The sequence below is a fragment of the Choloepus didactylus genome, chromosome 1 (assembly GCF_015220235.1).
Source record: "Choloepus didactylus isolate mChoDid1 chromosome 1, mChoDid1.pri, whole genome shotgun sequence".
Classification (NCBI taxonomy): Eukaryota; Metazoa; Chordata; class Mammalia; order Pilosa; family Megalonychidae; genus Choloepus; species Choloepus didactylus.
This window is the reverse complement of record NC_051307.1, coordinates 26,774,011-26,788,908: the sequence shown is the minus strand read 5'-3', so window position 1 is coordinate 26,788,908 and position 14,898 is coordinate 26,774,011.

Sequence of the window (14,898 nt, the reverse complement as noted above, 5' to 3'; positions counted from 1 at the left end):
CCTCTTTTTCTCTCTCATGTACTCACACAGAGTCATACACTCACACATATACACTCATATGAAAGCTTTAATTGAAAAAACAAAATCCTCCCTCAACATGCCAGGAGTTAGTACTCATGTAGCTTTGGACCATTATCTCCAGGTATGTATTGGTGCTTATGGTGGAGAATGATATGAAGCCATGGAAGATCACCCATTAAAGAAAATTCTTTTAAAAAAAGTGTATTTTGTAAAATATACTTGCTTGTTTCAGAATTGGACTGAAATGGTCTATAATCCTTTCAACTAGGTTTAAAACAAAACAGAAAATTAATAGAAGGTTAATGAGAAAATTTAGCTACTATCCTACTTCCTAAAGTTTTCCATCCCAAGCCATTCTAGCATTACCATTGAAATATATAAAAAGCACTTACAGTTTAATATTAATACAGACATATTTGTGTTAGGTTCAGAGCCGTTCAAGAATCCACACAAACGCAGAGAGTCATGGTTTAAGTAGAGAATTTAAGGTTTATTAGAGGAAGAAAGCAGAAGAAAGCAGGTGGGAGCCATCAGAAAAGAAAGAAAGGAAAAATAGCTCCGGCCCTCTATCTGAGAGCAGCATTTTTTAAAGGAAAAACCCACGTTGGGTATTGGGGGGAGAAGGTCCTGCTGAGTGTGAGTGTGTTCTGGGCCTCGATTGGGTGAGTGCTTATCAGTTTCTGCTGACTGGTTACTAGGGTTTTAATACACTACTCTTCTTTGATGTGCACTATATTATCTATGTGGAGGAAGCAGGCCTTTTGGCTTGTTTGTGGTCATTCATCTTTATGGGGATATCTGATCTTGCCTTGTCTGCCCCCTGGAGTCTAGGTGCCTCTGTGACTGGGATTCTTAAAACAGCCTTCAACCCTTAGTTTATGGCACACTTGGTATTTATGAGATAAGCAGCAGGGCCCATGAATCAGACATTCCTTCTATATGTTAGACTCTTTTTCTGGGGCCTGACAATTTGCTCTTTAAAAATAAAATAAAAAAAGAGGAAATAAAGAATTTGTTCAGAAGGATGGAGATCTCAGAATTAGAAGCCACAACTATAAAAACAATTGCAGTCAAATCACTAGCTGATGTGTTATTAAATCTAAGGGCCTTTGACCTAGAGAGTTGTCAAGATCGAGTCACATTTCTCAAAGTTGAGCTAAGAACGGTTTTGAAAAATAACTTTTAGAAGTTATCATGAGGCATCATAGAATAATCTATGAGTTTTTACCATTTGTACATAATCATAAACATATTTATTATCAAATTTCCAGAATCTCTTTTAAAATATCTTAAAAAAATAGTGTGAGGCCTCAAGGAAACCAAAGTGAACATTGTATTCCAAACTATAGTTCTGTGTATATGTGTACTGTTACCCTGCTACCAAATGGCCTTTTGATACTAAAAAGAAAGGCTTACCTGAGCAATGACCAGTAGAGGGTCAGCACATTATTTTCATCCCCATTTTTTCTTGACTAACTCATCACACAGGCCATGATGCACAGCCTCTTTGATAGATTCTGTTAGGAAGATAGGGAACAGTTATTCCTTCCAGGCAAAACAAGCCAAAGGAGAATTTGTAACTGTAGCAAACACAGAGGAAAAATATATATACTTGCAGTCACTCAAGTTTGGCAGAAATGATCAGGTCATTCCTGAAGAATATGAAGTTAAAAAGTTTAGCATGATTTTATAGTCCACTAAACTGTAATAAAAAATTTAAAATGAGTATGCCACCAGCATGAAACTAATTAAATAAATCAGATTAATTTGACAAAAGAAGACTTTAAAGCTATTTTATCAAACATGTATATTTTTTTCACTGCAGAAAGTAAAATAAAATATCATTTGTTTACCAGGAAATTTATACAGGTTATGTACCATTTAGGAAGTAGATTTTCAAAGAAATTAATCTCTTCTTTTAAGGCTACTAAATTCAGGACTTGCAGAAATGCATGGTTTTATGAGGAAGGTGACATCTCCATAAAGAATGACTAAGCTTTTTAATACCAAAGTCTTCCGTTAAATTTATGTAGTATTTCATTAAAGCACCTAACCTAGAATGTGAATTCTCTCTACCGGTACTTACAAGTTAATTCTTTGCTTGATACCTGTAAAGCGTATCTATAAGTCGTTTCTATGTAATCTTCCAACATACAAAAAATTTATTTTTTCTCCATCAATTTCATCCATTCTTAATTATTTCTATCACAAATCAGCTTCAACCTATAATACAATGCTCCCCCAAATATAAATGAAAATAAAAATAAAATGTGAAAATGCGTAAGTAAGATAAACCCTAAATTTGGCCAACTTTATAGATGATTAAATTTTGAAAAGTAGAACACTGGTTTAACACACTATATATTGATTGAAAAGCTACCAAAAATGAAATAAGAAAATACAGCATTTGTTTCCAGTCAATTTGGGTAACAGAGACAAATTTTTATTTTAAAATATCAACAATTTATTTCTGTTGTTAGAGGTAGATTCTCATCTTGAACTTTTGCAACTATTAAAAAAAAGAACAAATAAAAAATAAATAAAAGTTTGGTCATATGCAACTTCTGTCTTTCTGAATGGGAGTTGCAGTTTTTCTTTGGACACACCTTCCCTCAGTGGATGGGCTGCTTTGGTGAACTCATTGAAGCAGGCAGTGATAATTCTTAGGAAACTCTTAACTGGTAACTTGAAAAAGATACGCCACTTATTGTGATTGCCTAACCTGGCTTTGGGCAATATAAAACATTCAGGTGTCAAGAGTAGTTTTTTGTCCCCTGAAAGGAAGTAATGTTTCTTAAAATCAATCATTTGGGGACAAAAAACAAGTAAGCAGGCTTTAATATGGGAATAGTAAGAACTCATTTCTCTTTCTGGGTTTGAGGGATAAACACTGCGCTCCAAGGAGTGACAAATTGGTTGAACTGAACTGACTCCTAAAATTCACCAGTAGACCCTTGAGAAATGGTGGAGCCTGGAGGAAGTGGAGGGAATAATGGAGCCAAAACCAGAAAGAATTCTCTTGGAAGTGGAACAGTAAAAACTGGTAACTAGTTTTTTATTTTTGTTTTTTGTTTTTTTTCCTTTTTGCTTTTATTTATTTACTTTTGGCATTATAATTTTTATTCTTCGAAATTTTTCAGCAAAGTATTTTAATTTGTTTTTATTTTTCACACCATAGCCCTATCTTGGCCTTTTGAAGAACGGAATGTTCATGTGTGTTTGAGGTAGGGAGGATGTTAAGGGAGGATGATTCAAGCTATGATTTTGCTTGTAATATGCCAGTATGTCCAGAGGACCAATGCCTGGGAAAATGGTTTTGACAGAGTGAAAAATGATCCTCAAGGAAGCCCAGGGTAAGAGTGTCAAACAAGAGATGACAAACAACCACTTAGGATGGGTTAGTTGGAGATGTAAACATTCCTAGAAAAACTCAAAATTAAGAAGTCTGGGACCATGGGACCCTGTAAAAGGCGGAGACATACAACCATCACTCAGGAAGATGACCCAAATATGTTCAGTATGTGAACTTGGGCATTCAGTTTTGATGTGTAAGATGTTAAAGGTGAACAGAAGAGAGAAACTCTGACAGACAGACATTCCCCGAGTTCTCCTATCACTTGCTAGAATTTCCGAAACATAAGCCACATGGAGGCCCCTGATTCTTGCAGAGATCACCCTGTTGAAGTAATTATAAAGTTCACTGTTTTTCATACATCAGTTTATTTTACTGGTAACGCACTCATCTGAAATTTCATCAAATTTAGAGTAACATCACAATGGAAGGAGAAAAGCTTGAAAAAGTGTAAACCATAAATGCAAAGTTTTAGATTGCATTTTTGCTCAGCTTTCAACTGCAGTATTGTGTTTTGTTTTGCTTTGCCTTGTTTTATTTCCTTGACTGTGAGGAAGCATCAAAGTCAATGTATAAAACTGTTTATCCGAATTCACACTGAAAGGGTTGTCAGATCGGAAAACAACATCAGCTATGCATAAGAGATCTCCTTTGCTATAGACAGAACTCCTGTTATAAATTATAAATCTATAAATTATATTTTTAGTTTCTCGATCTGCTATATGGTTTAGGCAGGCAGCTTATTGTAGTGACTTAGAGCAATGTACCCTAAACAGACATGTTCCTAAACTTAATTTATTCTTCTTGGTGTAGACCCATTGCAAATAAGATCTCTTCAAGATGTTACTTCAGTAAAGTGTGGACCAACTGAATCAGGTTGGGCTTTAATCCAGATTCTGGAGTCTTTTACAAGTAGAGTGAATGTCTGACAGAAAAAAGAGAAAAATAAAAAGCTATGGGAAGAAGCCAGAAGTAAATGGAACCCAGAGAAGCCACCAGTGCATTGCATAGTCACAGAAAAAGCCAATGACCAAGGGTTGCCAACAAGCAACCCCAGAACACATGCTTCTTGGGGAAAGTATTGCCCTGATGACTCCTTGATTTTGGACTTCTCCTGGCCTCAAAACCATGAGTCAATAAATTCCTGTTGTCTAAGCCAACCCATTGTATGGTATTTGTTTTAGTAGCTAAGAAATTAAAACACTTTAGGTCCAAGCCCTAATCCTTTTTTATTTATTATTCCCAGAGGGCCACAGATCCCTGGCATTGTCAAGGAACTCTGAAGTAAAATAAGGAAACAATTGAAACCTGGAAATAAACCTCCTGACATCGAATAACCTATGGTGATTATATCTTGTATATAGCAACAAAAACAAATAGGTATGATTGTAGGCAGACAGGTTATTACTTCTGTTCAGTCTCAATGTGTGATGAATCACTCCCAAAAGGGAATTATCTATAACTGCTGTCATTTAGCAAAGTATAAACATTCTCAGTCATTTGAACTAAGTGAAAATACTTTTTTGAGGGGAACTATAAATACTATTCCAAGTTATTGATAAGATTTTAAGTGTGTTAAAAATCTTCTAATAATTTTAATTACAATGGCATCATTATGATAAACACCATATATATATATATATATATATATATATATATATGAGTTCATCTTGAATGTTACTTTTTTGAATTATCTGGATTTTCTCAATGCTTGAAACCATTAAGTCATGTCATATGAGAAATTGAAAGTATTTTAAAAAATCTATTTAAAATAATTATAGATTCACAAGAAATTGCAAAAATGAAACATAGCTGTGCTTTTCACCATTCACCATTTCCCCCAATGGTTTCATCTTATGTAATTATAGTACATTATCAAAACCAGTTAAATGAGCTGGCACAATGCATGTATAGAGTGTTATGATATTTAATCACATATAGTCTTGTGATACATGATACATAGCAATCAATATGCGGTACTGTTCCTTCCCAGCAAAGACCTCTCTCTTGTTCTCCTTTATAGTCACAGCCGTTTACATCCCAACTGTCCCCTTAAACCATGGCCATCACTAATCTGCCTGCCATTTCTATATTTTTGTCATTTCAAGAATTTCATATAAATGGAAGCAACAGTATGAGTCTTTCGGAAGTTGGCTCTTTTTAACTCAGCATAATGCCCTTGAGATCCTTCCAAGCTGTTATGTGTATCAATATTTTGTTCTTTTTTATTGCTGAGTAATTATGCCATAAGTTATTTTTTATCAAAGCTAATTCCTCTCTTTCTCCTATATAAATCATTAGCATATTCTTCTAGCCCAAACCAAAACTTCCAGAATAAGAACACTATACATACACATACACACACACGTACCCTCACCCTGCACATACATGCACAGACTAGCACACATACATACACACTATATACATTATTTTTATCTGCTTTGGTTTCATTTTTCTTTAAAATGCATACATTTTTTAATTCCTACAAATAGCCTGTCCACTTTGCATTAAGAACAGGTTGAGGCCTTAAATGATCTTGTATTATATACAATAATTCTTTATTCCTTTAATAAATACTCATAATCTCCCCTACTGGCCACTATACCGAAAACTGTCTTGGGATGTGTTAGCCTGCTAAGGAAGAAGAAGGACTATCCCCTGGAGGATCAACAGGATCTGGCTAATATATACATTCAAGAGCTAGAAGAGTAGCTATGAAATTGGATGATGCAGTGCTAGTCAAGTGGGGGAAAACATAAAGTTGGATAAGGAGTATCTTATCCATTTGGGAAAACACTCCCTTGATACAGGATTTAAAATCTTTGAAAACACCCTGGGTGTTTGTGCAGTACTAACATGCCACTAGGGTGGTTCATAAAAACTTGAAAAACTTGATGGTTCACACTAATTGAAGTAGAAATGCCACTTTGGAGACATTGAAGGAAGGGTTCAATAATTCAGAGAAGTGGGCTGAGAAACCCACTGGTTGAAAATGTTCCATGGTAGGACCAAGGGGACAGTCTGTTTACCAAAGCAATAAGGAATCATGGGTGAGAGGGGTACAAGAATTGTTGAGAATTTCAGAAATGGCTATTCTCTATAGGGTTTACAATAGAAAATGATATTAGAAAATTTAGTTCCCTAGTAGCAATGGGATCCAAACATGGTAGAAACCGATGATGGTGGTGAACATGAGAAGCAAGTTGATTGCAAATTTCATGACAGATAAAAATGAAATGTCTTATCCACATAGAGCTATGGAGATGCCTAACAAAGCAGAGTGTTCCTCAAAGCAAGATAGATGGGCAGCTAACAAAAGAATTGCTTAATCAAAACATACATAGATTAGACAATGTGGTAGATAGAATATCCAGGTGATAATTCCTAGAATCTTTGAAGATTAATTTATATGGTGTCACAGACTTTGCAGATGTGATTAAGTTAAGGATTTTGAAATGGAGAGGGTTTATCCTGGTTTATCCAGATGGGACCTAAATGTAATAATATTTGTCTCTATAAGAAGTTGAGGGAGATACTACTACAGAAGAGAGAAGGTGATCTGATACCCTCAGCACACAGAGAGAGATTTGAAGATGCTACACTGCAGGCTTTGAAGAAGGAGGAAGGACCCATTGGGCAAGCAATGCAAGGATTATAGCTCTAGGAGTTAGGAAAGGCATGGAAACAATTCCCTCCTATATCCTTTAGGGGGTCCAAGACCTTTCAGACACTGCTTTCAGCCTAGTGAAGCTGATTTAGGATTTCTGGCCTCCAGAAATAACAGAGAATAAATTTGCATCATTGTAAGCAACCAAGTTGGTGATAATTTGTCACAGCATCCGTAGGAAACTAATAATACAAATGATCAGAAGGTTGAAGGTAGTCACCAAAATAAAATATCTCCATTCCATGTCCGGTTTGTAGACCTAAGCCCTATGAAAATAGGGCATCTTCCAGGACACAGTAAACACTCTAAATCATGGATCATTATATGTTGTTGCCTTTTTAATAGGTAGAGTACATTGGTCTAGGAAAAAAAGGGTGAAAGAGGGAATGACCCTCTAACATTGCTTTTAGTGGAACACTTGGGTAATTTGTTCTTTTTGTAGGTCCAGATTTTCTGGTTCCCAGAGGAAGAGTGCTCCCATGAGGGGACACAGCAAGAGAACTATTGAATTTTCATTTATAGCTGATAACCAGACACTTCAGTATACTCAAGTCAAAAAATTAGCAGATACGGAAAGAGTCATCATATTGGTGAGAGTAACTGACCTTGATCACCAAGAAAAGGTAGGGATGATCTCCTGTAGTGCATAGAGGGAAGAATATGTTTGCCTTTCAGATGATGTACTGGGGCATTTCTTGGTTCTTCCTTGCTCAGGTTTAGACAAATTTAGGAGCCATGATTTGAGAAGAGCTTGCTAACAAGGGTTTCAAACCCCTCGGTGATGATGACTTGTATTGCCCCACCAGGCTAGCCTAGGTGAGCAGAAGTGATAGGTAAGGGTGAGGGGAAACTTGAAGGTTAATAAGGGGGCAAAGAGTAACAGATATGGTTTCAACATCAGCTCCAACACAATGGACTTTAGTTCTTTCCACTTAAAATAAAAGAGTCCTGGGCAAGCTCAGATTGTGCTAATTTATTAAAAGATGTAAGTGGATCTGAGTGGTGCAAGGGATAGGCTGTAGTAGATATTCTGGTTCTCTGGCCAGATACCCTGCTCAAGGCTGACACACTCATACACCAGCTGCTGAAATTATCAGCTGCCGACAGCTCTCAGCCACATTCCTAACTGGGAATTCTTCTCCTCCAAAGGAAACAACCTCACTCAATGTGGCATTCCTTCCCAAAGTGGTCCTCAGTCAACATTGGACTAGTGTGGTATTACAAAGCCCCTTTGTCTGAAACTGGGTCAAATCCTAAGGGCCATCGCAGTTCCAGAGCCCCCTGTAAAATTGGCTGTGTCCTCATTTGGAAGCCACTTTGCAAGTTGCCTTCTCCTTCTGCCCAATTTCTTCCTGTCTTCTTCAATTTCTTACAGGTTTATATCCAAAGAGCGTTTGCCAGTAAACCCAACCTAATGGAACCTAATATAAAACACAAAAGCATAGCCTTTATTTTTATGTGTGGGCTAATGTGTTACTCTAAATACAAAATATATATGTACTAAATTCAAATGTGTGTATAATTCAAAACACAAACTTTATATGTGCCAATTAAACACACATACACATACATATATATACATATTCAAAATAATATATGTATACTAAATATTCACATACAACTTTAATATTAATTTCTCTTCACTCAAAATAAATCTTTTTATGAACTATGTTGTCCTATTTCACAGTCTGATAAAGATAATTAATTTTTAAAGCAAAAATTCCAAACATAATTGCACAGATAAATCCAATTTCTAATTTAAAATGTACTCCAAAGAATGCTTGTTGATAAAATCCATTTTCAGATTGTTTCATGTATTTCCAAATAAAATACAGATCAGCTGTCACAGCCCAAGAGGGCTTTTGTAGCCAAAGGACTAAAGAAAGCAGCAGACACATTCTGAGACATGAGCTTTCATTATGGGGCTTACCTACAGGGTGGGGAAGTCAAGCCACATTGCCCTGAAATCTGAAGCCTTTCTGAACGGATTCAGGAGCTGCTCTGAATGGCAGTGTGTTCAGAGCACAACGTGGAAACAGTCCATCCTTTGAGGGGCTGAATAAGTTGGTTATAAGGGCTCAATATTCCAATCAGTATGAGAGCAAAAGGCAGGGAGCAGGGTTGTGCAATGTAGGGAGAGGTTCATGTAATCAACAGGGAGAAGGGGAGGACTATAGAGATAATAGTATCTCAGGGAGTCTCAGGGAGGAGGTAGTTTTGGGTTTGAATTACTGTTAGCATCTGATATTACAAGGAGAATAGGTCAAACCTCAGCTGTCCTAGGTCAAGCAAACTGCTGTGTGCATTTTTCAAGACACTTGGGGGCCAGGGGCTCCCACATCACCCAATACCAATATATAATAGTTTATTTTTTAAAAAAAGAAATTATTGTGGTAATATGTATGTAAAACATAACATTTCCCATTTTAACAACTTTCAATTGTATAATTCAGTGGTGTTAATTACATTCACAATATTCCACTATCTTCAACACTATCCATCACCAAAACATTTCCAAAACCACAAACAGAAACTCTGTGGGGATAAAATGGTATTTTGATTTGCATTTTTCTAATAGTAATGATGTTGAGCATCTTTCATGTACTCATTGGTATATATTCTACAATTCAACAACAAAAAGACAAACAAACCAATTAAAAAACAGGCCAAACACTTGAATGGGCAAATAATACAGATTTACTGAGATATTTGATAACCCTGGAATATCAAAAATGTAATTATTATACACTTGTTAAAGTGGGATTTGTTTTTCTGTGATTTCTTTTTAGTAATTTTTTTTTGAAGTGCAACAGATTTTAAAAAGAGAAAAAAATGACCCTTTTCTTCCTGAAACGTGTGCAGCACCATGCTTTTTTCTGGTGAAATTCAAGTACAAGGAAGAAAAATAAATTAAATTCCAAAAAAAACTGCTTAAAGACATACTTTAAATGATTATTTTAAAATCTTTTAAATCAGAATTGTCAAATAAATGCATTATATGTTTTAATATCTTAGCATTATTTAATTTTTTTCTAGAAAGAATAATAAGAAACATAAAATGAAATTCTTTTATATTGAAATGAAAACCTTAAAGGTGTTATTTATCTTTTCATATCACTTCAAAACCACATCGATTGTGGACCAGACAAACTATTGGTTATCGAGAGCAAGTTCAGAGTACTTTTAGAAGTCAGTTGCTTAAGTTAGTAAATGGAGAGAGTCAGGTTTTCTGAAGAGGCCTCTTGGATGATACTTCCTTGGAAATGGCAATTTCAGAATCCGCTGTACTTCTAGAAATAGCCCGGCTCAAGTAGCACATTTTGGAGCTTCGTTTTAGAAACTGTATCCTTCAAAGGCCTTTCCCTTGGGTAAAAAGAGTTCTGCAGTCTCTTCAAAGAATAAATCTGGATGTCTCTAAGAATCCTAGAATTTCCCATTTATCAGTTATGCCAGATAAATATCATGCTCAATAAGATGATTATAAGCATAACACTGGAGGATGCTCCTAATTTTGCAAATACAGTACCAAAGACATATATATATATATATATATATATATATATATACACATACACACACACACACATATATATATATATATGTATATATGACTCATCATCTACTGAAATCTCCAGATCTCAAGTTTTAAATATTCCTGTGAAGTAAAGAAATTGTAGCCCATCTAGGACCCAGTATTTAGAATAAAGAGATCTAAAATGATCAAATACCTATGGTTAGCCTATGAAATGCAGTAATATAGTTTAACACCTACACAGTATGCCAAAAGATCTATCATTACTTTTATTACATAGATTATATATACTCTCTAATATATAATATTTTTTACCACATATTACCATAAAAAATAATCTTAAACTGTAAGCAAGCAAGAAATTGTAAAATATAACCTTCAACACTGGAGACAGGATACAATGGAAGCTCCTATTCTCACAAAGGAGCAATTTGTAAACATAAAGTCTGCAAACATATGTAGACGGAAAGTTTGCAGCTTTCACAAATGTCACCTGACTCCTGAAGAAAACAGAAAAACAGGAGATAACTAAACAAATTCCCTTTGTCTCTAGTGGTTTAGCCAATTAAAGAATCTCTGGGAAATTGGCCCAAACCTCCCAGATAGATGGGCCTTTGTCTATCACTCTTGTTGCATGTTAATGGAATAGTTCTCTTTTTGTCTCTGAACGTGGAGATAAAACGAAATTAGAGAAGCACTTTGGGGAAGCAAATTTGGGTAAACTTCTGCTGCTTTCTGCTGGTGTAAATTAAACCATCTTTTCCTATTAAGCTGGGTTCTGTGTGACTTCTATTAGCCACACCAAGCAATGAATCCATATTTGGGAAGTGCTCCTTCTTCATATGGGTATATACAAATAAAAAATATACATTAATTTCCCATGGTGCAAAAAGGAAACGAGAGCATCCACCCCCTTCCCTTTTCTTAGGGTATTCTTTAGAAAATTTGTAATTGTAAATCCTTTCTCTGTCCCTTTGAGATGTATGTAAATCTCTTTAAAAGCTATTTAGCCTTTTGCTAGTTTTACAACTCAGGGATATTTCACAAGGGCCTGGGAACCACCTTTCTGAAATGTAAATACCAAGAATATAAACACATGTGCATCCCCATTTTCATTGGACTTTAATCTTGGACTCTGGCTACAAATTGTATCGATCTATCTGTCAGAGAGATATGAGAAGTTTTATTATCCCTTTGGATAGATGTAATAAGCAAACACAAAGACCACTTCAATTTCTAAATGAATTTATGATGAACTGTGGTGCTGTCAAGCCTTTTATTTGAAACTAGTTATCCTTTATCTTGAGACCATGTATGCAATGGATTGTATCACCTCAGTTTATATAAGTGTGTGATTTCTTTCTTCCTTTATAATCTCTTTAGCAGATTACCTGTAATGTAACACATTCTGGTCTAATGCTTATTCAATAATAAAATTATTTTTCTTTCTCTTCTAAATTTGTGAAGAGATTTTTGGGGTTCGTAGGAGACCATTTTATTAATTTTATTTTCCTACATGTGCAGAGTAGTATTATAAATACTTTTTATGTATGTATTTACACACACACACACACACACACACACACACACACACACACACATTGTCATGGCCCAAGAGGGCTTTTGCAGCCAAAGGACTAAAGAAAGCACTGGACACATTCTGAGACATGAGTTTTATTATAGGGCTTACATACAGGGTGGGGAAGTTGAGCCACGTTGCCCTGAAATCAGGAGCTTCTCTGAATGGATTCAGGAGCTGCTCTGAATGGTGGCCAGTTCAGAGCACAATGTGGAAATAGTCTGCCCTTTGGGGGGCTGAATAAGTTGGTTATAAATGAAGTGGGCCCCCTCCCCTTAATTTGTAACGAGAGTCCCCTTCCCCCTCAACTGGTAATGACTGCAAAGTAAACATTAAGCCCTGAGAGGAAGGGAGTGAAACTGTGCCGTTTTAGGGAGTGAGACCTGCGGATGTATGCCTTAGCCAAGCGTAACCGTTTCAATAATTAACCATTGCACCAACCTTGAGAAAATTTCTCAACCTTGCTAAAGATCTTAAGCACCCATTAATTAACCGCCAACTCTGCTTTTCTCAAAGTAGCTTGCTTGCATTTTCAGGATGTGGTTTCTGCCTATATAGGTCTCAAGCACTCTGGGGTCGGGGCTGCAGCTTACTGAACTCCCTGCGCGGAGTGACAGACGGCAGTCGCCGGCCGGCTAATAAAGGCTCTTTAAATTCTGTTTGGCTGTCTCGTACTCTAACTCACGGGCACTGTAACAATAAGGACTCAACATTCCAATGGGTATGAAAGCATAAGGCAGGGAGCAGGGTTGTGCAATGTAGGGAGGGGTTGACCGTAATCAACAGGGAGAAGGGGAGGATTATAGAGATAATAGTATTTCAGGGAGTCTCAGGGAGGAGGTAGTTTTGAGTATGGATTACAGTTAGCATCTGACATTACAAGGAGAATAGGTCAAACCTCAGCTGTCCTAGGTCAAGCAAAATGCTGTGTGCAGTTCTCAAGACACTCGGGGGTCAGGGGCTCCCACATTCCACCCTTACACAGTGATGTGCATTGACCATACGACAGATATTGCATCCATAATTCACAATAATAGTGAATAGCAGGGTACAAGTAAACCAGTACATATGGACAGTAATCCCTGTGGTACCATGGGCAAGTTAAAGAATTAAACCATTTGGACAAAGGACTATCAGATAAATGTTCAATATGATCTGGCATGTGATCAAGAACTTGCGTTACATTTTGTGAGTTGTTGAGTACATATACAGAACATTGAATATTAATTAAAGCACAGGTACACCTAGGGCTAGAACAGCTAAATGATAAAACTACCAGGCAGTCTGCTGTATTCTATATCTAGTTTTTGTTTGTTTGTTTTGTTTTTTTAACCATTTCCTAACTTTGTCCACAGAAATAAATTTCCCTTTCCTCAAACTTTCTACAACTTTCTATAACCATCTAGGTTTTTGCCCTACATTTTCTTTTTTCCATTCTGAAACAACTAGTCATTTAGGACAAAACTACTTTCCTTATCCTTTTTGTACAAAACATTCTTTATACCTCTTATACTTGTTACCAAAATAATTTTGAAAACCATTTTCAAGCATTCTACAGCATACAATTGCTACTAAAATTAAATCTTGTTAGAATAATGCTAAATACACTTTAGTTAATGCATTATGGAAACAGTAATATACAGTTTTTTAACAAGAATTAATAGCACATGTAGGAATATTATATAAGCTGAGTTTTCATTAGTGGATAGAAGAGTTTCAGATGAGGGTTTTTAAATGCCGTATTTTCTCCCCCTGCAGGGAGCCCTTCAAGGTCAGATCTACAGTTAGTTTGGGGTTGTAAAGTTACACATACAGTTCACTAGGGAATGGGGTCCCCAGATAAGGAATACAAATAACCTTTGGCACAGTAAATACCCCATGGGCTTAGGATTCTCAACCAGCTTGGCTTCATGGGCCAGAACCAGAGCCAATTGGCCTTATTTTTCCCAATTTCTAGTGTTTGTGACATAGGCAAGACTAGATTATTTTCCCTGTCTTGTTGCAGCTTGAGGGCAGCTGGCCCCCCTTATTTGAATTCATAAGGCTTGCATGGGCCCCGTGGTTACCATTTCCACAGGTGTGGGAGCTGCTGCTTTGGGTCTGGAGTTAATGCTGGTACAGCCATCAAGTCCATTGTTGTAAGGAGTTTCTGTCATCCTTTAAGTGTTCCTTTAAAAGGCCATACATTCTTTCAATTAACCCAGTTGCTGTGGGATTATAGAGCAAGTGAAAAGTCCAAAGGACACTATGTTCTGTAGCCCAGGCTATGTTAAGTGCCCAGTGAAGGGGATCCCCCTCTTGCTGGCCCTTTGTGTGGGGACCCCAGAAAAGGCACTTAATTTTTTTTTTTATCTGCATATGGTGGCTCACTAGCTGGCCTTGACCCCTGGGAAGGGCAGCAACAGTCCCATAGCTGTATCTACAGTGGTGAAGGTGTATTTTGACACTTTGGACAGAGGAAGGAGGCCAATATAGTCTACTTGCTACCAGGTGAGAGGAATCTGGTCTTGGCTGATAGGTCCAAGTCAGTGAGGAGGCATTCTGGGCCATCACAGCAAGCAGGAGGGGCTAGCATCCTCTACTCCTTTTAACTCTTGTCAAGTGATAGGCAGCTGAAACTGCTGCACCAGCTTCCACAGGGTCTGGTACACTTGGTGCTCAGTTTTCCGGTGCAGCCATTTGGTCACCTCATACATCATTGCTGTTAAGTTGCAGAATTTCACTAGGGCATCTGCAGCTGCATTACC